Source organism: Cotesia glomerata, linkage group LG2 (genome assembly GCF_020080835.1).
Source record: "Cotesia glomerata isolate CgM1 linkage group LG2, MPM_Cglom_v2.3, whole genome shotgun sequence".
Taxonomy (NCBI): Eukaryota; Metazoa; Arthropoda; class Insecta; order Hymenoptera; family Braconidae; genus Cotesia; species Cotesia glomerata.
In genome coordinates, this window is record NC_058159.1 from 26279822 (window position 1) to 26305947 (window position 26126).

At 29.8% G+C, this 26126-nt stretch overlaps 1 long non-coding RNA gene across 1 annotated transcript; it reads left to right on the top strand.

Moving 5' to 3' along the window:
* Positions 1-316: 316 nt before the first annotated feature.
* Positions 317-26126, top strand: LOC123258647. The gene is made up of 5 exons (XR_006508108.1): positions 317-466; positions 17351-17354; positions 24076-24081; positions 25686-25691; positions 26116-26126. It is a non-coding gene; the product is annotated as an uncharacterized LOC123258647 (long non-coding RNA).

Here is a 26126-nt window from a genome sequence, read left to right on the forward strand (position 1 = left end):
TCAGGTATTTTGATAATCAAAATACCACGTATTGTGATTATCAAAATATGTCAGCTCAAGACCTATACTTTGCTATACTCTGCGCAGTAATACAATAATATATGCGTTTTCACTGCGATCGATGTTTTAACATTGTTAGTCAGTTCATTTGATTTATACACTGGTGAAAAGAGACTTCAACCAATATTCATTATGCTAGCTTGAAGAAAATTTATTATTACACTTTTAATTTTAATTTTAATTTGTTTTGTTAGTTTTATAAGTCAATTGATTTGTGCAACTAAAGTGAGATTATAAACATCTAATAGCCTGTTGAATTTATATACTGATAATCAGTATACCTAGGTATTGTGATAATCAGTAAACTTATTGTGATTATCAAAATATTACGTTTTCTTAGTAACACAATACCAAGTATTTTGATTATCAAAAAAAATATCCTTAGTAGCAAAATACTTTTTTCTCAGTGCAATGATACCAAATTTAACCATAAAAACCCATTTTATCATATAAATACACTAGCCACAAAATTTTGCTTATTCTCTTAATAATATAGATAAAACAAGTGATATTCTTCGGTGTAATTGACATCAAAGCTGAAAAGTGTTTGGGATAAATATAATTATGCTAAATAATTGCTTGTTTTTATAAGATCTTTTGTATCAAATAGTACCATCTCAAAAAGACAGAGTGTATTGTACGTTAAGTATATGTTATATCTTCTTGATATAAATAGAATAGAAGAAGAAAAAAATAATAATAAATGTATGTAATTATTGGGGAATAAAATGTTTTATTCAAATAATCTTGGAGATTCACGTTCGACGGAAAAACGTCCAATATCTCTGTCCGTGTAAAATAGACGGAGAATAACGAAATAACATTAAATGTAGTTAAGAAAAAAAAAGGGTAAAAATAAAGTAAAAAGGAGTTAACTGCGTTGCAGTTGGTTAGAGTAAGAAATCTAAGGAAGAACGAATGTGTAATGGTGACTGGTTGAGGGAGACAGAAGGAGGTTTTCACGCACACGCGTGCGAGAACCGGTCTAACCACCTCATCACGAACAATCTCCTCCTCTTGTTGCTCTTTTTATCCTCGGTCATTTATATCGGTGTCCTCGTCGAGCTGGGGCCGGGAGGCGAGGCCCTCTTTGTTTGAAAGCAATCAGCAGGCCCCGATAACAGGCCTACTCTGTCGTAACCCAAGACACGAATACGAGTAGAGGCATAATATGTTGAGGATACTGGCCGTGTGTTGAGGCACAATGTACATGTGTATATTTTTAAAATTAAAATACTAAGATATATATGTGATATGTGACGGATTTTTTTTTCATCAACAAGCAGATAAATATCTACGTCATATGTTTGTAAATTTACGTTTACGTTTGCTGATACCTTTCCAGAGTTACGAGACATCGATGCATCGGTTATTGCAGCAGAGTAGTATTTTTTTAATTAAACACTTTTTCATTATATTTGTGGATTTCAATATGTTTAGTCTGTAAAAATTTTGCGATTAAGTTTTATTTTGATTTTTAAAATTATTGGCAAATTTTATTTAGCTTGTCTTTGGTTGATGCTAAAGCTTTTGGATGTTGTTTGAGTTTTTGAAGTTAAATGAATCTTAGAGAGTTCAAAAATTTGGAATTTTTAGTGATAAATTGTCCAAAAATTTTATTGTTATTTTCTAAAATAATAAATTATAAAAATAAATTTCATATGACTTCTGAAATTTTAAAATTTTGAAGTCAATTTAACTTGATTTTAATTTTAGAATTTCCTGAGTCATACGCTGAAAAAAAAATTAAATTGAATCAAAAGAAAAATTCTTGAACCAAGAAAGTAATTTTGAAGAGTGTCATTGTCTTGAATCAAGACGAAAAATTCTTGAATTAAATAAAATTTACTTAAACCAAGAAAAATTTCTTAGTTCAAGAATTTTTATACTCAAATCAAGAAGATGAAATTCTTCAAAATTATTTACTTGATTTAAGTAAATTTTTTTTTCTGTGTAAAAAAAAGTCTAATGTCACTCGAGAAATTACAAAAAAATCTTCAAATTCGTATAAAACGTAATTTTTTTCAATTTGTAATAAAAGTGATCGACATTTTCGACTGTAAGTTCCTCAATTCCGAGAAGAATTTAAAACTTTCGAGCCCAAAACTCATCAATAATTATCAAAGTATCATATCATTAGCAATTAATCAGGCCAATGATAAAAAAAAACAATCCTCATCAACTGTTGATTACAGCCAATAGTACCCAGGATTTAATTTCGTTACGGACGAGTATCCTGGACAAAAAGCATCTGAAAAAAGTGAACAAACATAAACATTGTCTCGGGTTTTGTTGAGATGGCCGCGTTCAACGGTCCGGGTAATTACTTGAACGCGGAACGAATTAGCTAAACGTAAGTTACAGGTCGCGCCGTACGAGACGCAAATGATTGTAGAATAGGGCGCGTTACCCAGATAAATATAAACATAAACATAAACATAAACATAAACATAAGCTCGAGCATAAATGCATGAATTTCCACCCAAGGCTCGTTATTACCTAATACCGATAGTCTTAACTCCTGCTAACAGTTTTCAGTGTTGAGTATTAACGACATTAACAGGGACCCTCCCACCAGCGACTCGGGGGGCTTGAGGGCGGGTACGGCTCTCTTTAAGCTAACTCGTGTTATATGCAACTTGCAGAAAAGATTATTCAGGTCGTAGTCGCACGCATGAGCGCACACCGACGGTTTACCGTTGAATTATTACGAAATTACTCCAGGCAGCCACTCATATAGTTCTCGCATATAGTTGTAATGCTCTTTAGTGTGTCCACTTCTATTATAAGCGTGGAATATTTATATTTCATATTTTATTTATATATGTATATATATATATCTAGAATACTTAATAAGAAAGACTAAATACTACTTGGCAGCTTAGCTCATAACAAATTACATCCACCACAAGATCTTCAACTCATTTTATCAACTTAGTCATAATAGCCAGCTCAACTTTTCGATGATGCGATCGGGAAATTAATCGACGATAATAATCACCAGCCTCAAGGCGATCTGATGATGAAACGTGTGCAAGATGTTGATGTTCATACGGTTATTTTAAATCCATTATACTGGGTTCGAGTTGTTGCTTTTTTTCATGCGATTTTATAAATTTATTTTTAACCTGAAATAAATTTTTATGAATTTGAACGACTTTGATAGCTTGTTTTTTTATTATAAATATCGGGGGAGTCAAAATAAGACAAAATTTTACATATTTTTTAAAACGGAAAATTTTTTTAATTTGTCAAGATTATTTTAATTTCTGACCGTAGAAAAATTTTCTCGTATGTTATGTTTTATTCACTTGCATCAATTTTATATTGATATTTTACCGACTTAAGATTATTTATTTTTTAATGAAATCTCAATCGACCGATACACAAAAAAAATGTTCTTGAATCAAGTATATAATTTTGAAGAACTTAATTAAGAAGTTTTTCTTAATTTAAGGAAATTTTACTTGATTCAAGAATTTTTCGTCTTGATTCAAGACAATTAAGGTAAAAGCCCCAATTATTGACGGGGGTCTAAATATTGACACCCTAAATTATTTTTAAATATATTAAATTATCTGTAATAAGAATAACGATCAAATAAATTTTTATTAAATTCTAATTAATTAAAAAATTGAAAAAAATCACATTCAGTTCAAAATATTAAATATTAATTATTAAAAAAAAATAAAGTTAGCACCAGTTCATCAAATCAGCTTACGAGCGTCTATTTTTTTAACAACTTTGGTTAGAAAAGCATTTTTTTTAACTGCCGAGTTTAAATTAATTTTTTCATGTAATTATATGATCTATTTTTTTTTTTTAATTAACAATATATGAAATATTTATAAAATTAAATAATCGAAATTAATTGTATGCTTTATGATATTTAAATAATGGGAGTCAATAACTAGTTCATAATTTTTATGGTGAATCCCATATTGTCAGCCAGTCGACAGCGCTATGATTTTTTTTTTAAGTATAAAAGACGTTATATACGCGATTATATTCAAGGCTTTTAACTGTCAAATAACTCGGCGTGTTTTAGTGTTAAATAAGTTTTTAAATAAATTGTTATATTTTTCATAATAATTATTCATTCATAAAAATTATTATTAATTAACTTTAATAATATTGATTATTTTATATCAAGTTTTTGATATTTAAATAACAATATAACCAAATGACTCGACGCATGTGCAGTAGAGGCGTCAATAATTGGGGTTACGGTACGTCAATAATTAGATCAATCAGTTTTTTAACCCGTCAATAATTGGTGTATCCAGATCATATATTTGATTATTTAAAATTAATTAGTAAATATCACTGATTATCATTTTAAAAAAAGAAATTGATTAGTTAAAACATTACTGAAGACATTACCACAAACAAAATTCATCGATATTTATATTTGATTGCTTAAAAAAAATGAAATCATAACTTTGTCTCTTATAGCGTCAATAATTGGGGCTTTTACCTTACCCTCTTCAAAATTATATTCTTGGTTCGAGAATTTTTCTCTTGAATAAACTTAATTTTTTTTCAGTGTAGTATTAATTTCTGATTCAAGAGTAGCAAATCCAAGAGAAACAATAAATTTTTCTTTTCTTTTCTTCCAGATTATTGAGGTTCTATCGTGCCATTTTTTTTTTTTTTATCACTGATGATTGCTTTGTACTTCAATACTAATGATTTTTCAACATCCATGAGCTAAAAAACGTAAGTTTCTTTAAACACAACTTTCGTTATTATAATCATCAGACTTAAATTCATAAGATTTTATTCAAAATTCAACTTATGTTTAAATAGAAAATCTAAAAAATGATTAAACTTACACTGAAAAAAAAATTAACTTAATTCAAGATAAAAATTCTTGAATCAAGTAAAATTTCCTTAAATCAAGAAAAATTTCCTTAAATCAAGAATTTTTCTACTCAAATCAAGAATATTAAGTTCTTCAAAATTATATATTTGATTCAAGAACATTTTTTTTTCTGTGTACTAATTTTTCATTTGAAAATTTCTCTTTTATTTTTTTACAATTTAAATAAAATTTTAACCTCCCCAAACCTTTAATTGAATTAAAAACTCGAAAAGCATTTGAAATAAAAGTCCTGCGCAATAAATAAAAGTCGAACTCTCTCTGCAACCATAACCATAACCATAATGAAAAGGACATAATAAAGAATTGAAATAATAGAGGATGGAGGTCACTTCTACCAGTTCCAAGTGCACCAAGTGTCAAGGAGAGGTGCGCGATATATATTTGTGGTATTGGTAAACCCATTAGCGTCACACCGCGCAGTATATAGCTGCTCTCAGTATACAGCCACTGGATTTACGCGTAGACGTAACCTAGAAAATTGCGGTCGTACGACAGACGCGTGTCGTACGTGGATAAGCATAAGAGGGACACACGCCTCATTGTTGTCCACCGTCGAGCGTCCAGCCCCTCCACTGCCTCCTCCCTCCAGGATAAATAAATACAAAAAAAAAGTAAACTCGGGATAAATAAATGAAAAAAAAATAAAATAAAAACGGACGTAGTAGCGAGTAGTGAGCATAGTAGGAGAAGGTAGTTCACCTATGAGCGAGTACTTTCGCTGTCTTAGCGTCAATGCCACTGGTAAGTTCGTTGCACGCAGGCACTATACTCAATTATCTTGACTATACTTGCTGCTACACTGTGCAGTATTATATCCAGTGGCTGAAAAGAGCAGAAAAGAGTCTGGGGTATAGATATAATGTAAGATGTAGAGCCAAGACCGGTAGACTGCCCGGAGAAACTGGTCAACTGGAACCAGAGTTGGATTATATTATATTATATTATATTATACGCTACTGGCCACAACCGCGAGCGTAGATGTACTCTGTAGTAGGGAGGTATAGGTAGTTCAATATAATATAATACAACGACTCAGTACAGAGATAAAAATGAGCTGATAGACAAGTTATCAAGAAGTACAAGAGAGATAGATCTTGTGGACACTACCCACGCTCTCAGTGTAATATATTGCGTTATAAACTGCGCTACTCTGGTATACTGGGCTATGCATAGCCACTTGCGAGTTGCTTTTTATTTAGTATTATATCAGAAATGATGCGTAGGATGAGAAAGGGAAAGGGGACAGATGAAAAAGTGATTACTTATTCTTGATAAGTTGCTAAATATATAATTAATAGTTTATTTTATTTAATTACTATCTAGGCTTTTCAGATTATTGAAGATTTGTTGTTATTCGTTTAACTTGTAATTACTGCAATAACAAATATGTTTAGTTATCTAATTGATAGCTCACTTTAATTTTAAATTTATTATCGATGATTTATTTAAAGTTTGAAATTTTGAGATTTTGTAAAAATTTTGATCGAAAAAAAAATTTGGGAGTTTATAAAAATTAATTGTCTAATATGATTCACCCACACTTGGATTGGAGGGAAAATAAAGGTTTGAAATTTTGGTCAAAAATTAAATAATTAAATTAAAAGTACGCAATTTTCAAATATTTAATTTATAGTAATTATTTTGTTAAAAAAAATATTATATCAAATCATATTTTTTTAACTTATAGATAAAAAAATTTTTTTTTAACCGCGAGTACCTAATTTCGTATTGAATATGTGGTGAGCTTCCTGATTTTGTAAGATCAAACTCCAATACTTGATATTAAAAAGTTTGTATTCTCGACATCACTAGACTACAAAGCAAAAATAACATTAACCTTTTAAATAGACGCTTAATTGATGGAACCTCTGGTACGCTCTGTTTGCATCTACTCTTACGCTCAATGCTCTCAATTCCTCCATTTAACTCGAGCACTGCTTATTATTCGTGCAATACACTAAAGAACAGAATAGTTTGCAGTGGGCGTTAAAATTTAGCTTCCATTTCACAAAGAAAACTTTTAGCACAACAGCCTGCGGTTATCAACGCTATTCTCCGCTAACTACGTCTTGTTATAGAAAATATAACTCATTACACGGTAACGTTGTAAAATGCTCCTATTCTTATTCTTGTACACTATAATACTCTACTTTTGTGTAACAAAACATTCTGATTTTATGATAAACAAAGGGAACAGTCTTGTTACAAAAAAACACCATTTATGATATTGTAAATTGTAGAACTTGAAACTCCTACTCTAACTCATATTATTAAACGAAAGAAAAATTATGCGAAAAATAATAGAGTAACAGGACAATGTCTTGTTAATTTAATGGTACTCAAAATAAAACTCGACTTCCCTTATTCTATTCATAATAATCTCGTTCAAAGTCGTACAGCAGATCTCGATGCAGGTGTTAGCCTGGTCCTTGATTCAGAATTTCTGTAAAACAAATAATATATTAACAATTAACTAAATTTTTTAAAACTTTAATTTTCGCCAGAGAATTCTAAAATAATAATTTTGGGAAATATTTATATTTGTCACAAAAAATTTCTTTAAATTGCGGAATTTTATATTTTGTACTACAAGCAACGAATCAGAAAAAGTGTAACAAATATTCTATAAAAAAGATTTCTTATGATTTTTTGATAAATTCACCCGTTCAATAGTTATTCATAAATTATATATAATATCCGAAATCTGAAAACTTAGGACACATCCAACTTTAACCTTTAATAAGTATCAAAAAAGCAAATTTATCGAAAAATTACAAGAAACCTTTTTTTTTTAGTAGGGTAGGGCGGGGCTAGTTGATCACTTTTTGGTTCGACCTTCCATAACTTTAAGACGATGTATCGGATTTAATCAAGTCATATACTGTTAGGTTCATAATTTAGTCTTCTTCAAAAGGTCTAGCGACACAAAAACGATCCGAGTCCAAATTTTCAAGTTATTCCCGGAAATACGCGAGCACTCAAAATTGCTCAACGTGCCCCACTAGTGAGGCTAGTTGTGCAATGGCTAAAATAGACGGAATGACTCTATAGAATGATATGAAAACAAAATTAAATTGTAATTAACAAGCAAATATTTAATTTATTATAATTCCACATACGTATAATTATGATTATAATAATTAATTATAAACATAACAATATTAATTATAATTATGTTATATATTTATTAATATAATATCAATATGAGTTATTTTATTTTTTACCCATGATATTAATTCATCATATGTACAAATCAATTGATAATTATTAATTAAATGAAGAAAAACTTCATTTTTCAATATTGAAAATCTAGTAGGGCTGGTTTAATACGCAGTCAGCACCTTGCTCAACTAGCCCCAATTGAGGTAACAAAATAAAAGTTAGGTTATAAAAGAATGATAAGAATTAAAAATAAACAATCATATATAATCGAAAGGGCAAACATTAAGTCATCTTTGAATACTTTCGTGATCACGAAATAGCGTTTTTAAGCGAGTGTAGGAGAAAAATTCTAAAGACCTGTTTTTTTTACGCAAAAAAAAAATTTTTTATTCAAATAAAAAATGAAAAAAAATTTGGAGAATCCAAAAGTGCACGCCTCATAACGCTCAATCATTTTTTAAGAAAAAAATTAATTGTGTAATTGATTAAAAAAAAAATTATAATTAAGTAGTTTCTTACAGAGTATTTTTTATTTTTTTTTTAAATGTCGGCGCCCTTTTTTCTTGTCACATACGCATGCAATCTAAAAAAATCTAGCTTGATCAAGTGGCGCCATAGTTTTCACGTGACAAATAAGAAAAGTTCGTTTGACTTTGTACGGTTGTATCCGTGAATTTTAATAAAAATTCAATTAAAAAAAAAATACATAAGCTAGGCCACTGATATGAAATACGGACCCAGTTCATCGAATTCTTAAACTAATAAAAAAGGTCCGGTCTTGAAATATCAATTTGTTCGGGAGTAATCGTTGGTACATCCAAAATGAGGTGACATCCGGACGTCCACGTAAAATTTTTTTCAAAACGTTTTTTTTTTTTTCAAAATAGCAACATGAAATGATTTTAAAAAGTAAAAGATGGTTTAATTTAAGTGTTTTTCGGTGTACATCTACTTATATTACACTGATAGAAGGATTTGTTTATAGTTAAAAATATTTGTTAATATTTAACAAATCATTTATTAGAGACCACTTTTTAGTCCTTAACAAATATTTCTTAGTATTTAAAAAGATTTATTAATATTTAATAAATGAATATCTGATTTATTAAATACAAACAAATCATTTTCAATACTAAGAAATATTTGTTTGATACTAAAAAATGGTCTCTAATAAATGATTTGTTAACTATTAACAAATATTTTTTTAATACAAATAAATCCTTCTATCAGTGTATTGAATAAGTGTAATATGGTTGCGATAGAGGCATTTAAAGATCACAAAATTGCTTGATCTTGACGAGTCGAGTATAAAGCACAACCTCACGCGCTTCGCGCTATGAGGCGTGCAAAATTTATACTCGAAAATTAATCGAGTACATTGATTTTTAACTTTCCGCTAAGAAAATTGAAAATTTTCAAAAATCGGGAAGTTATTGGTTTTACCCCGTTTTTCGAAAATCGAGTTCTCATCATATCTCCACGTTTTGAGGTCCTAAGAAGTTTCCCCGAATGTTTCCGCAATGATGTCCGTATGTCTGTATGTGTGTGTGTATGTGTGTGTGTGTGTGTGTGTGTGTGTGTGTGTGTGTGTGTGTGTGTATGTGTATGTGTGTGTATGTATGTGTGTGACCCTCTTATAACTTTTGAACGACTCGACCGATTTCTTCGCGGTTGGCGCCATTCGAAAGGGCTTGACAAAACTTAGATTTTAAATATATTTTGGAACGATTCGGACCGGTAGATTTTGAGAAATCCCAAAAAAACTACAAAAAAAAATTTTTTCAAAAGTGGTTTTTTTGGAATAACTTTTAAACGACTCTACCGATCAATTCCAAAATCTAATCAGCTCTTAACATCAAAAAGCCACGTCGATCGCTGCTAGTCCGGTCAAAATCGATAGATTCGTTCGTGAGTTATCGTTGTCGAAAGAAAACCGAAAAAAGAGTTTTTTCGGAATCACTCCGAAATTCCTAGTTCGATCAATTCATACTCAAAGATTCTTCATGAAGCTTCAAAAACTGCGTCGAATGCTGCCAACCGCGTGAAAATCGGTTCATTCATTCAAAAGTTATTGCGGTTTGAAAATTCAAAAAGTTGTGAATTATTGAACTGCTATTAGAGTTTTGAGCTCAGAGAGGTCAAAAACGTAATGTGTAATTTTGAGCGCTTAAGTACAAAATGAGCGGGAAGTTGCAGGGATGGCCTTTAGGGTCAACCGTTGTCCTAATTTTTTTTTACGAACATTAGCAAAGTTTTAGATAATTCAATCAATTTCCGATCGTCATAAAACATAAAACTCAACCCAACGATTCCTCATATCCTCGAATTAAAACCGTCGAACAAAAATAAATTTCAATCTCATTACTTATTTAATGTAAAATCAATTTTTTTTCTTAAAAATAAAAAGAAATAACAGTGACCTGTCTTACTTAAACTTGACATTACAATTTCATATTAGAATCCCGAAGCCATAAAATAAATATCTAACAGCGGCAAATTTGCTAGATACTAAGACTAGTGCGTAGAACGTTACGGCGTAATGATAATCCTAATTTAAATATTTATACCAATAAATAAAATAAATGGAGAAATGCAGTGTGTATACATAATAATAGTTAGTGATATAGGACTAGAATAAAAAAGCATAAAATTAAATAAATATAAATATATATGAGGAGAGAGAACGATACATATCCATCCTTACGCCTCTTGGATAGGAGTAACGACTTATCGCGCGATCGGTCGCTGTCCCGAGATAGAATCTCAAATCAGATGTGGTAATCGTCGCGGGAGCGGCCCGTTACTTTTTATTGCCGCCTCGACCTCATCGAATATAAACGTTGTGCTGTTACACACCGATCTGCTCCACTCGGTTCTATTCGTTTAATGTCCTACTGCTGCTTAACTTTAGTTTTTCCTTCCTTTCCATCATCTATTAGCAGTATGAGTAGTTGAGTACTTAGTTATAACTTGTAATAGTTGTTACTTGTAACTTGTAATAATCGCGGATAGAGTAAGAGCGCATTAGAAGCTACGGAGCTTCTATGTTCTATATTCTGTAATTCGCTAGTATTATTATACATTAATGTATACGCTTACTGTGTGTCGCAGTACTGTATATTTTATACTGCGCTTACTCTCTAGATTCATTATGCACAGCTTATTTATTTATTTTATTATAGATATTATTGTAAGCCGAGTCGACAGATCTAATGCCTGTGCAGTAACTGTTAACAATAAACCTGCAATTATCTCTCAATTTGTCTTTACCATCGATATTGGCGAATGTAATTAAGACAAGCTTGTATCATTATGTGGTTATTTTATACGATTATTATTTTTACCCATATCGGGTTACGTTTTTATTTATTGCTTTGGATTATCTATGAAATCTATTGTCTTTACTTTTTTATGTTGATATTGGTTTATTTCTATCGTTTCCTTATACAATAAAAAAATTTACAAATTTATCAAATCAAATCAAAATAAAATTTTGAATGACTTAAAATTGTTCTATTTTTTTATTAAAAAAAAAAAAAAAAAATATTCATGAATTACTTAAACAAACTCTTACAAGAAAATAAAAAAAAAATTTCAAGTCAAGATAACAAGATTCAAGAAAATAATATTCTAGATCATATCAACTTTTTTTTTTCTAATCCAAATAACAGATATTTTTCTTGAGTTAAAAAAATACTGTGTGGTTTTATGAAACCACGATGCAAGTGAAACTTTTTTGGATTGTTGACATTCAACTAAAAATTTTCGGAAAATTAATCTATTTAGGGTATTAAACTCGCGTTTTTAATCCTAACGATAATTAGTAAATGTAGGGACAGCTCAGGGCATATTGCCGCAATTGTGCTTATGGTTATTAACGAATCTTAATGAAATTTACTACATATGTTTCTCAGACGATTACCTCAAATAAGTTCAAAGATGAGTTAAGTCGATTAATAAGTTTAGAAAAAATAACCATTTGAATTTTTCTGAAGATATTGAAAATTGCATTTTTTGTTTTTTTATTTCTAAAGAACATTTAATTAAAATAAGATAGCTTATTTCTTGAAAATTTATCTTAACTCTGATAAAATTGCGTCTTTAATGATTTTATTAAGATTAAGAATTTCAATTTCTGCCAGTTTTTGATAGACGGGTTACATTAGTCTGTTTAATAAAACCAACGGTGATTTGATTAAAAATTAATTATGATTTTTCACTTATAATTTAAGAATTTATTATTTGATATAATTTTTTTAACGACATGCGATAGATAAACGAAAAATTTTGAGGCAATAGAAAAAAAGTTTCACTTAAAAAAATTTTTTCTTATTTGCCAAAAAATTCATTGTTTCTATTTATAAAAAATAATTGTATTAGCTTCGATAAAAAAAAAAAATCATGTATTTTAATCGAATAAATTATTAAAAATTTTTTTAAAAATTCAATTGCTGAAAAAAAAAACCTCCTAATAATTATAAATCTGTTCATTTTAGTTTCACGATTTCTAAATCAATTATTCTATTCATCACCTTCGATTTGATTCACCGCAATTCTCCAAATAATTTTCTCTCTAAATTTATCAAATTCCAATAATATAAAACAATAAAATAAAATTCTATCTCAAATATTACAAATTGACAAAAATCGTATTAATATCTCTCACATTTAAATTTGTAACAAGTTCAACTGACGTCACTGCTCTCTTGCGACCACGTGTCGAATCATAATCCGTAGTATACTAAACTAGTCATATGTGTAGTAATAATAACAATAAGGAGAAAAAATAAATAAATAAAGAGACATGTAGAATAGAAGAGAACAGAATAGAAATAAAGAGAATAAGGAGTAAAATAAACAGAGAGAAAAAAAGATAAATAAAAAAGGAGAAGAGCTCGAGTATCGTACGGAGTGACCCGCGGATCAAGGACGGTTTTACTCGCGTTGTCGCGGGTGGGGCGAGACGTCGGCGCGGGTCCAGGGGGGTTTAGTGAGCGTCGGTGGCAACGACAGCAAGTGGTTGTGGTTATACGATTGGCAATATAAAAATGAAATAAAAGTTGAAGCCTTGCAAGTAAAGCAGTACTGTACGATACAATATACAGTACTCTACTCTACGCTATGCTGTACGTGTAAGTGTATAATTCTAGCAGGCAAATGTATACAAAGGGAAGGGAGCTGCATCGTACATACATTTATACCACTACACTCTATCTGTATATATAAATGTATATAGATAGATATATACTGTAACAGTGGATAGTGTAGTGGACGTATCTCGTATCGTATCGAGTGGAGAAGAAAAGGGGGAAAGAGGAAAAGAGAAGAGGAGAGGAGAAGAGAGGAGGTTAGTCCAGTCGATTGAAAGAGTAAAGAGTATAACGTACATTACACTACACCGAGCTAATGTAACGTAAGCGTAAGGAGTAAACCCAATGCAAGTGAAAAATGAAACAGTCTGAGGCTTAAGTCAGCGCGAGTAGTATAATATTATGGTACGAGGGAACTTAAAGCTACAACGTGTCTCAGAGATGCACTCTCCTAGGCTTAGTCCGTACAGCACTCGCAAAAGAGTCAAGCTCGTATCAACAGAACACTGGACGGAGAACCCCTGCTCGTATTTTTTCTCGCTCCAGCGACTGGACACTCGCAGCCGCAGACAAAGACAGAACGGCGAACGACCCCAGCTTGTTTATATATATAGTCGCGGGTATGTGTGAGTGAGAGGATTGGCGAGTAAAGGAGTGTGTATAGTAATCGAGAGACGATGCTGAGCTTTGGAAAACGTGTCCCAGCCTGCACAAGCCTGTACAGTCAATCTAGACAGTTTCGATCATAACATTAAGCTTTTTCTTTATTATTGCTAGTTTCTACCATGCGTTTACTTAGTTGGAGCATTTTTTTTGTTTATTAAATTTATGGATGATTTTATTTTGCTTCCCGTAGTAAATTTTTTGATAAGTCCATATTTTGTGGAGAATTTGAGGAGTGAATGATTTTTGATTAATTTAATCTTAGTACAAAAAACTCTATGAGAAAAATTTTTCATTTTTTTTTTGAATAAATACAAAATAGTTATTTGTTCAAAAATTACAAAATTCGTATTTAGAGATTTTAAATTAATAAAATCTCTTTCCTTATTTTGATGTAAAAAATAATTTTTAATATTTTTTAAAAATAGCATCAAAATTTTTTTTAATTAATTAATGTTCCAAAAGTCAAATGTTTGAAAACAAAAAAATTTTGTCATTGGTTAAAATAATTTAGATTTAAACACAAACTTTATTTAACACACTGACAGTAAATTTTTTCTGTGTAATATTTTGAAAGTATACTTTTAAACTTTCAAAATTTTTTTCAATCTAATTGACTTGCAATTGTTCTAGTTTTTGCTCGGTACTCATTACTCTAGAAATTTTTACTGTAGGTCAATTGTTCGCGCAAACAGGTCGCAAAAATTGGCTTAAAACATTTAACATTTTATGGGTAAACAATAATTGAAAATTCAATATCCGACGTGAACTTCTCTTGTACAAAGTCAATTCTTCTGTAATATTAAATAAAATAGTAAGAATAAATTGAATAAAATATTGATCAAAACTTACATAAATCTGTATACTCGTATACAATAAATTACATTAGATACCGTGCGGCTACAAACTGAAATAGCCGTACAGTATACTAATGCAACGTAATAGATGAAATTGATTGTAAATTTTCAGTAGGACACTTACTATTAACATGAAAATTAATATCAAAATAAATTATTGTGACATTGTATACGATACTGGTGTACAATTATGATGATGGAGGAGCTAGGGCAGTTGATTACTGCGAAAAAAGAGGAAAGAGGGCTTTGATATTCTCAACTTTGTATCATAATATCAAGAATGGACAGCAAAGTTAATAAAACTTGTCTCAACTCGCGCGGATCCTGTACAGTCTCCCGCAAAAGTACTCAATAAACTTTATTGTTTATTTTACATGCGCCCCACATATCATTAAGTAAATTCAATTTTATTCATTTTGGTGTGGGTAACGTTTGATGAGATTGCTTTTAAATTTAAATGACGTGATTTTTTTGGTAAAATAGGATTTATAATTAGAAAAAAAAATTCTCGGTGTAAGAAAATAGTAATTAGTAGTCAAGAATTGGTTTGTAAAATTATGGTTTTTTTTTTTTTTTTTTTTAATATAAGTAAGATGCGGAATAAGTTAACGTAAATAATCGGTGGTAGTAGAGTTGTTTTTGTTTTAAAGACAACTGTAAAAGCGTAATAAAATTATTTAAATTGGTTGTTATTGCTGGCTGATAATAATAGTGTTGTAGAGCCGTAGTAATATAGTAAAAAAATTGGTTGAGCTTGAGTAAGCAAAAGAGATGATGGTTTGATGCTGATGATTGTGGTAAGTGAACTGACCTTGAAAACTTGTGACTAGCTTATATAATTATCTAGTGATACTAAAAATACGACCGTTATACTAAAAGTTTAATACAAGTGTAGAAGTTTACTGATACACATACGCTCTTGTATCAATTATAATTAGGATTAAATGAAAGATTGATTGTAAATGTCACTTATACTTGATTAGCTGTCTATCACTGGGCTTGAATTGAAATTCGGTTGTTTTCTAGCAAAACGACTTTTTAACTTTGCATCATAATTTACTATTTAATATTAGGGTGTTTTATTTGAAACGATTATTTTTTTTGCTAACATTCAGAAATATAATTCTAGAAAAAAAACATTTAATAGAAATTTATATGAGGAGTTGTGCCTTCGGGCTTGATCGCTCCAACTCGTGTAAATTCGTGTCACACCATGGCTGTCGCTCATGCGCGCCCTGGTTAGCGGGAGAGAAGCCGGCTCGCGTGGCGGGCGGAAAGCAGTGCAGCCAGATCGTAGGATTTTTTTACCCCCACTTTGTGGTATCTTCCCGTTTAAGCCCATTGAAAACGGCTCAAAGTGGGGGTAAAAAAATCCTACGATCTGGCTGCACTGGCGGAAAGTAGTTGTGCTTGGACGCTTGTACTAGTACGACTACTCTGTGTCAATCGTTTTCTGATTTATCACGTATAATACGCATTTACTTTAACACTTAAAATTTTCTCAATTGATTATTTGCGCCTACAAAATTAGTACCATTGTCCGAATAGACGTGAGTTGGAACTCCTCGTCGACCAATGAAACGACCAAATGCCCCGAGAAAACCTTCTGTTGTTAAATCGCTAGCAATTTCTAAATGTATAGCTTTAGTAGCCATGCAAACAAAGACGCATCCATAGACCTTAATTTTTGTTCTGTTTCTGAATTTACGTTCTTTAATAAAGAGCGGTCCAAAGTAGTCTACACCCACGTGGGAAAATGCCGCTGATTCGGTGACTCGAGATCTAGGTAAATTAGCCATTTTACCTTGCAGTATTACAGGCTGATGTCGAATGCATGTGACACAATTTTTTACAATTTTACGGATCTGGTTTTTACCGTCTAGTAGCCAAAATTTGTGTCTAAGATTTGAAAGCGTACTCTGTATACCTGAATGGTATAATTTTTCATGTGTTTCTCTAATAATTAAATCGGTAACATAATGACGTGAACGTAATAAAATAGGATGTTTCTTTGAAAAAGATATAGGAGCATGTTTCAAACGACCTCCTACTCTCAGTAGTCCGTCTGAATCGATAAATGGATTGAGACATCGCAATCGTAAGTTCTTAGTCTCTCCGGTTTCCTTAATTTGTTCAATTTCATAATGATATTGTTCGTTTTGAATCATAGTCAAGATTTTTATTTCAGTTGATAATTTTTCTTCTACGCTTAAAGATTTGTATTTGAAGGCATTATTTTTTAACAAACATCGAAAAAAAAAACCCCAAACAATTTTAGCCTTTAATTTTGGGGCAAAGTACTTCCTTTTTATATTCAATTTCTTCTTGTATTTGAAAAGCATGAATTTTAATTTAAATCACTTTACTTTTTATTTTTTGGAATTTTGCCGGTTTTAAAGCTATCATCCCAGGTCGAAAAATTTAAACTGATTTTGAACAAAATGATCTGCATTTAAACTTATTGAGCTGTATTTGAACTTTTGCAAATATTTTCATCTGTATTTGATCTACTATTCAAATTATTTTTGATCTGTTTTAAGTCTAAACAACCTTTTAGTAAAATAATTAAGTAACTATGAATATTTTATGCTGTTTCTAATCTAATGAGACTAAAAAGTTTGATCGGTTTTTAGTCTAGTTAATTTGAACTTGGACTTTATGTATTGTTTTCAAATTTAATATGAAATCTTATACTGTTTTTGATCTACAATTTTAATTCTAAATGTTCGAAGGCCAACAGTTGACTAAGATAGCGACTTATAATTTTTTTGAGTCTTAAGTATTTTATTAAAAATTATTATAAGTCGCATTTATTTGAAAAAATAAATTAATTTATAATATATTCATAAAGCGATAAAAACCAGCTAAATGATTGTGACAAAAAAAGTCTAATTTTGGTCTTGAAACAATAGATAACAATTTTATTATAACATCAAGAGTGGTCTGAAATTGGTCTGAATTGGGAATAGTACGGGCTAAAACAGATTAAATTCTTTCATAAAATAGATACACATAATAAAATTAAATTAAATGAAAAATATTAAAAATTTTCATTTATCATAAAACAGATTAAATTTTTTGACCCGGGATATTAATAGAATACAATTATCATCACAATAAAAAATTTTCATAAAAATTGAAATTTCTTTTTGATTTTAAAATATTCAATTGATTATAATATATTCTTCGGAACTGAGCATTTTAGCGAAAAGAACGTTAGGATCAATTTTGTAGAAAAATGAATGTCCTGCAAATTTTCTATCAACATTTTCTTAGTAAGACGAGCCATTCTCTCAATGTATTCAAAAATATACGAAACAATTACTTGGAGAGCTGATGTAATTTACGTGAATTGTATGTAAATAAAATTATTGAAAGCTCTTTTAAAAACATCTTTTCATTTATTAGTCTATATTATAATTATTGTTGCATATGTTTTAGCTCAAACTTTGTGAAATATTATTATTAGTTTATAAAAAAAAATAAAGTTTTATTTTAACTGGTGTTATGTAAAGCGAGAGTAATTTACAATATTAAATTCATTACTTTATCTGCGTAATTTAACATTCAATAACTTATTTGAAGTTGTAAAATATTGTTGGTTTGATGATATTGATCAGGAGAAAGTTTAATTATGAATTATGATCATAATTATTAGTATACCGTGATTTGTGATTTGTTGTTTCTTTATATATTATGGATTTAAGGAGTGTATGGTTAAAAGTCACTGTGTGAGACGGGTGGGGCTCGGAGTGACTGAGAAAATGCAGGGCATCATTTTTGAACCACTTTTCAAAAATTTTTAGATTGTTTTACAATTTCATTTCGAATATTTTTCTGAGAGTGGATTAATATTAAAATAATTAAAAAAATAAAAAATTCAGTATGTAAGATACTCAATAAATCTTTGCAAGAATAGGTTTATGTAGATAGACAAAGTATTATTAAAGATAATTCAATTTGTATATATGATTAATTAGCTGTTTTAGACTGATAACAGGTAGATTCCTTGATAGCAAACACAAGAGAAGGTAGTTTTTTAGCAAGTAAGTTGATCCATAAAGTAAACTAAGCTAGGTAAATTTGTGAAACGTTCATGGTTGGCCTTCTCGTTCCTGGTGAAGAAAAAATTCATAGGAACTGGTCTTGAAAGTATCAAGACTCAGTGAGTTAATTATTTCGAATGATTATATGATTATTAAAAAATGCTGCATCAAATTATATATTATTATATATAATCATATATAATTATATGCAATTATATATAACTATATGTAATTGTATATGATTATATATAATTATTAAAAAATGCTGCGTCTAATTATATATTATTATATATAATAATATATAATTTTATGCAATTATATATAATTATATGTAATTGTATATAATTCTTAAAAATACTGCATCGAATTATATATCATTATATATAATTATATATAATCATATATAATTATATGTAAGTAATATATAATTATATATAAGTAATATATAATAACATATAAGTATAAATAATTATATATAAATTTTTTACCCGGGTTGTTATTTTCGTATATTTATTTATTACTTTTTTAAAATTGTCAAACTTCGGGTTATAATTTTATTTAATGACATTAAAGTTAACAGTCACTTGATAATTTTTTAATTTTATTTAACAAATAAATTTTTCCTGAAAAATTATTTTTAAAAAATTGCATTTACGATTTTTTTAAATTTCTACATGTCAATTTTTTTTTTCATTTTTTTTACCATAATTTATTTGTTAAAAAAATTTTAAAAATGATTAAATATCTGCTAAATCAATTTTCATTTATATTTATTAGTGATAAATAATATTGAACCATGTTTTTATTTAAATTATAACTTATAATAATTGATTATGATAACTATCAAAAATTTTAATTGACCTTTTTTATGTCATTTAATTTAATTTTTTTATTCAATCAAAATTAAATAAATAACTTCAAATTCATCAATTAATAAATATAATTCTTGAAATTATTATTTATAAATATTATTATGTATTGAAATCATTATTTATAAATATTGTTATTCACCCGTGTAAAAAAGTTGCGGGATTCCGCCGGTAATCCGCAGGTGATCCGCAGGTGATCCGCTGAATATCATGTGGAAGTCATATTTTGACACAAATAAGAATTCTAAATGAATTCCGGATGAAATCCTGATGAATACACAAAGATAGTATACTGTAAAAAATTTCGGTGTAAAAGATGGACCCAGAGACTTTTACACCGTCGTGTAAGTGTGAAAAGTCGGTGTAAACACTTGTGTAAATTTAACACGGTGTAATTAACTGTTTTACACTATTCCGTGTTATTATTTATAACTCTGAAATTCCATCAATTATAAGCTATAATTATGTGACTAAAACTTATACTATAGTGAAATTTATCTCATAATATAGAAGAATAACTAATTAAAAACATCCCTTTGTCAAAAACCTCGATTACTTTTTGAGTTTCTCGTAATTATCATTTGACTGAGTGTGAGTGGTGGGACATCGAAAAATTCTTCTCTCTTACCTTGGTATACTTTAAGTCCAATTTCAGTTCGATCACTAAGTTTAAAAAAAATACTTCCCTCTCAATAAAAAATTTATCCTACAAACATTCAATATTATGAAGAATTAGACTGTTTACCTACGTAGTAAAAATTTTTTTTATTGTAATTGGTGGGACAGACATTTGTGACTGGTGGGACAAGTACAAAATGTCTACATCAAGTTGTTTATTAAAAAGGCTGTTATATTATTTCAACTCTAGAAACATTATTGTATATATATTTAACTATAAATTATTTAGGATAATTAAAAAAAACTAATTAAAAAACACAAATAAAGGATTTAGCATGCTGGCAACACGATCTTGATAAACTTAGGTGTTAATTAATAACGAACATAAACAAAATTTGTTCTTAAAACTAGAATAATAAATATGTTAGTTAATAACAAACATTTTTTACAGTGTACAGAAATATAGTTCTAGTGATAGATTGTTCAAAAAATTTTTTTTGCTCGACAGGCAGAAAGCGTCAACTTTCAGCCCGCTGCGCTAAACAAAGTTGCCGCTTCCTGCCTTCGTCCAGCAAAAAAATAGTATACACTCCACGGGAAATAAAAAAGAAAGCCTCAGATCATATGTTTGTTGACATCGGCTTTGCCTCGGACAACAATTACATGTGATCTGAGACATGTGATGTGTGTGTGTGTGTGTGTGTGTGTGTGTGTGTGTGTGTGTGTGTGTGTGTGTGTGTGTGTGTGTGTGTAAACCTCTTATAACTTTTGAACGGCTTAACTGATTGGATCGAGATTAGTAGCGACCCAAAGAGTATCATTGCCATTAAATTTCGTGAAAATTTTAATTAATTCGGTTCGCTAAATTTTGAGAAATCTCAAAAAAAAAATTTTTTTTAAAATGGTTTTTTTGGAATAACTTTATTTTATATCTTTTTGTAAAGAAAAAAAAAATTTTTTTTTCTTATAGTCTTATGAACGTGGACTTGGCGCGATTTTTTTAGAGTGAAACTGTTTTTTTTTCGGATAGTATATTACACACCGAGGGAAGTGAAGTAAGAAATGTCTCAGATCACATGTAATTGTTGTCCGAGGCGAAGCTTATCAACAATCGGATAACTCTTCATTAAAATTCGGTACAAATTTATTATTTAAAAATTAATTTTTTTTTAATAGCTCAAAATATTACTTTGTTAGTGCTAATTTCTTTTTTTTAATATTTCTTATTCTACGTCTCGATTTATAATAAAATCATTACAATCTATCACTAACTTTCTTTCCATATTATTTTTGGATATTCATCCGGAATTCATCCGGAATGCATTTAGAATTCCTATTTGTGTCAAAATATGACTTCCACATGATATTCAGCGGATCCCCTGCGGATCACCTGCGGATTACCGGCGGAATCCCGCAACTTTTTTACACGGGCAGTTGAAAAATGTAGTTAGCGATTTTAGCTAACTAAAGTATTCCTACTAGAGCCATACAGTATTGCTACTGTAGGAAGACGTTTTGTTGTCGTAGCGCTCTACGAGTAGCTCTTTAGTAAATGGCTCCAGTAGCAATATTTTTTTTTCTGCCCTCCAGGCGGAAAGTGGCAACTTTCGGCCCGCTGCGCTAAACGAAATTGCCGCTTTCCGCCTCTGTCGGACAGAAAAATAGTATACAAACCTATGGCAGGAAAATAATAAATATCTCAGACCACATATATGTCGACCTCGGCTTCGCCTCGGGCAACATATATGTGTTCTGAGACATTTCTCATTTTCTTGCCACAGGTGTGTAATATACTATTTCCGTGCAGTTATACTCCATGTATTTATATTTAACTTACCCTCTGATCATTTCCAATGCAAAGTGTATCTGCTTTTTGGTCAGTATCTCCAAAGCAATAGCGGTACGTAGTACTAGGAATTGCATTACACATTTTAGAGCAACAGTCAATATCTGTGAAACACTAAAAGCTAAAAAAAACTGTAATTATTACCTGTCGCCTTTTAATTTTCTGTTTAGTACATCAAAAAAATTATCATGATTTATTATATGACTTTCAGAGTTTTCAGTTTTAATTCAATATTTTTATAGGATAGTCGCATATTTAGTAGCCTCTAAAGCGCAGATACTAAAAATTCTTCTTTTAATTTTAATAAATTTATTAGAACAAAAAATTTCATTTAAAAATTAATTAGTATATTACACTACAAGGGCAGAAAGTTGAGATTCCTGCACTGCGCACCATGATGCCCGAGGCGAAGCTGAGTATACTAGTTTTCTTGCTATCCGGTCGAAAGTACGCAAAAAATTGCGTTGAAAAAAATTGATGCCTGCCCCCGACATTTGCGGCACGAGCGAAGCGAGTGCTGCTGGTCGGGGGGCGGGGGCAGGCATCAAATACACCTGTCAATAAAGATACTAATTTATAATCTATCATATTACTACTTTCTTTTGAGAAAAGATCTTAATTTAATTAAATAAATTTAAAGTTATAAATATATCGATACTGCCATTCTAATACGTCGTATCCCACAAAATTTGACAAATTGACTTTTTTTGAAAAATGGAATCATAACAATATTATGCAAGTCATATTAAAATTTTAAAGGTCAAATAGTTTAATAACTATTTTTAAATAAATATTTTCATCTGTCAAATTCCATTTAATCAATGTTAAAAATGAATCGTTTTTACCGTTTGCTGTAAAATTTTTTAAATGTGGGATACGACGTATTAGAATGGCAGTATTGATATTATAAATTAACTCTGATTTTAAAAATAAAAAAAAATAGAAAAATGAAATAAGAATCGTAAAATGCATAGAAAAAAAAAATTAAGAAAAAAATCTGTTTGTGTATTTTTTAAAATAATTATTTGTTCAATAATGAATTTATTTATTTGAAAATATCTATCAGAATAAAAAATATTTCTCGTTTTTTTTTTGTAATTTAAATATTTAATAAGTCTCATTTCATTAAAATAAATATTTATTTTCTTTAATTAACTTAGTTTCAACCTAAAATCATCGACACATAACAAGACAGATACATTCATAACAATCACAAGTAAGGTTAGGCTTATAAACATAAGTAATAGAGTGAGCGCGACTACCGACTTTCGGACTTTCTGCCGCCTCATGTCTCGTTGTCAGTGCATGAATACATTATTTTGGCTCCCCGTCGTAGGGCGCATGCGCGACTTGATCACGGCATAAAACTGAGGCTTTCTGCCGTGAAATCGCAGCGGGAACCCCGTACTTTTGACCGGCGTAGTAAGAAATAGTATATTACACACCTAGGGAAGTAAAGTAAGAAATGTCTCAGATCACATGTAATTGTTGGCCGAGGCGAAGCCGAGGTCAACAAACATGTGATCTGAGGCTTTCTTATTTACTTCCCGTGGAGTGTATACTATTTTTTTGTCCGACGAAGGCGGAAAGCGGCAACTTAGTTTAGCGCAGCGGGACGAAAGTTGTCACTTTCCGCCCGGAGGGCAAAAAAAATTATTTATTGCGGATCTCTTATTAACTGTTAATAAATATTAATTACAAAAGTACACATTAATTAAATTAATATCACACGGATACAAAATGTCGATAAAAATTATCATTGACATCACTTACATTTGTGCCATTTGATGAACAAATACTGTCCGTAATTTTTCTAGAAACCACTAAGTTACTGCTCATTAATAAATAAAATACAACAATTCCCAGCATGATTAAAAATAAAATTATTACCTCAGAGCAGGTATCACTGAAAAATAATTTCTGAAGTTTTTGTCAGTGTTAATGACTGATTTTTTTTGTTAATTACTCGGCTTATATAGAGTCAAGTCAGTTTTTATTAACAGTTTAACAATTTGCTGCAATTAAGATAAAAACGATTTTTCTACCTCAAAATATTTTTTATTATAGAGTATTCAAGTATGTTGATAATTCGAGAATAATATGAAATTGCTTATAACTTTTGAGCAAAAAAATAAAACAATAAAGAGTAAAAAAAAAACTTATTAAAAAAAATCCATAAAAAAATAATAAAGTATTCAAATATTAAATAAACTTTTTTCAATTTTAAAAATTTCACTCTGAGATAAAACAATTTTCCAGTAACTTTAAACTAAAACTACCTTACATTCTATTTTCCGGAATGTAGCTGAGTTCACAAGGATGCAAGGATGCAACCAATTTCTCCAAAGCTCGCTACTTTTGATAGTGATACCAACAGCATTGGCAACTCCACTCATATATATGTACACACATACAAAAATGGTAAAACATCCACATACACTTTTACACCGTAAGTGAGGAGTAAAATCCGGTATACGTTATACGGTAAAAGACTGATAAGATCCAGTACTTAAGTACCCAGTAGTCTTTTGAAAAATACTAAACAACAGATAAACGATTTATTAACATGAATAAACATCTCGATAGTTGATAAAGTCAAATGGAAAAAACACCCAAGGTTTATAAGCTAAGAATGTGCTTTCGAAGATAACTTGATGATTTTTTTAATTTATCGACATTAAGATATCAAATGAACATTAGACGAAGTAATAAGATTTCAAAAGACATTTTTAAGGCTTAAGTCACACTAATGTACAACGATGACAGGATGACAGCAGAGATTAACATTTAACTGTATATATTGAGATTTATTTATGTTTAGTTACTTAGCTGTTATTTTGACTTTTGAAGTTTCAAATTTTTTTCAAGATGTTTTTCGGGAACCATGGGCTAAATTCTCAATTATTTGGTAGAAATTACGCTAATTTGTGCGACATTTGGGTTCCAAAATTTTTTACTGTGCAAATTTTATTGCAAAAAATTATTGAAAGCTGGCATGAAACGAGTAAAAGAAAAAAAACACAAAAATTATATATAAGAACATTTTCTAAGTTAATATTTTCGTCTTAATTTTCTTGTATTGAGATAATCTAGCAATCATGCGATCTCTGTGGGAGATTTTCAATACTATATTTGTTCGAAAAATTACAAATGGACATCCGAGACAATATATGGGCATATCAGAAAAATTTTTGATGAATAGTATGATAAAAATGATTAACATAAAAAAATGCCCTGATTCGGATCATTTCAATGAAAAAAAAGCCTTTAAAATTAAATTAAATTAAACAAAACTTTAAAAAAATCATATAATTCTGTACAGGAATTGAACTCACATTTTTCGGTACCATGGCAAATTAAAAATTATTTCATTTAATACAATAATAGAAAAATTCGATTCATATAAAACAAATGCATTTAAAGGATAAATTTAAAGATTTCCCGAGGAAGCATATCCTTCATGCTTCTCTGAAGACATCAATATAAAGAGAATTTTTATTATAGAGTTGAAACTACTGAATAAAATCGATATCAATTGAATAGAATGAACTGGAGCACACATTTGGCGATCGGTGAGTTGAAATAAAAGTGTCGAGTAGAATAGAAATAACCGCGGGTATAATAATGAGATAGAGAAATAGTGTTTTCGTTATTTTATCATTGTCATTTCACCAACAGTACCATAAACTCTCGGCCATCAAGTGGAAGTCTGTCTGTTATTTTATATATTATTGAGAAAGGTCTTTCTGGTGCAGATAGTTGATAGTATCATCGTAGATAGTACGCAGCCGAGCTGTTGAATTTACCGGGTATAAGGATTTATTTATTATTATGTACTGTATAAAGTAAAAATAAATGAAGTAGGATTCACTGAACATAGAGGGAATATCCTCGAGTCGATGACCCGTGGGACACAATTTAAAGTTGCTATTTTTCGAGCTGAAAACTGTGGAAAAGTGAATGACATTGCCAGGAAGGAATGACATTACATGAACTGGTAGTATATCGGTGCATAAGAGTATCTTCATTG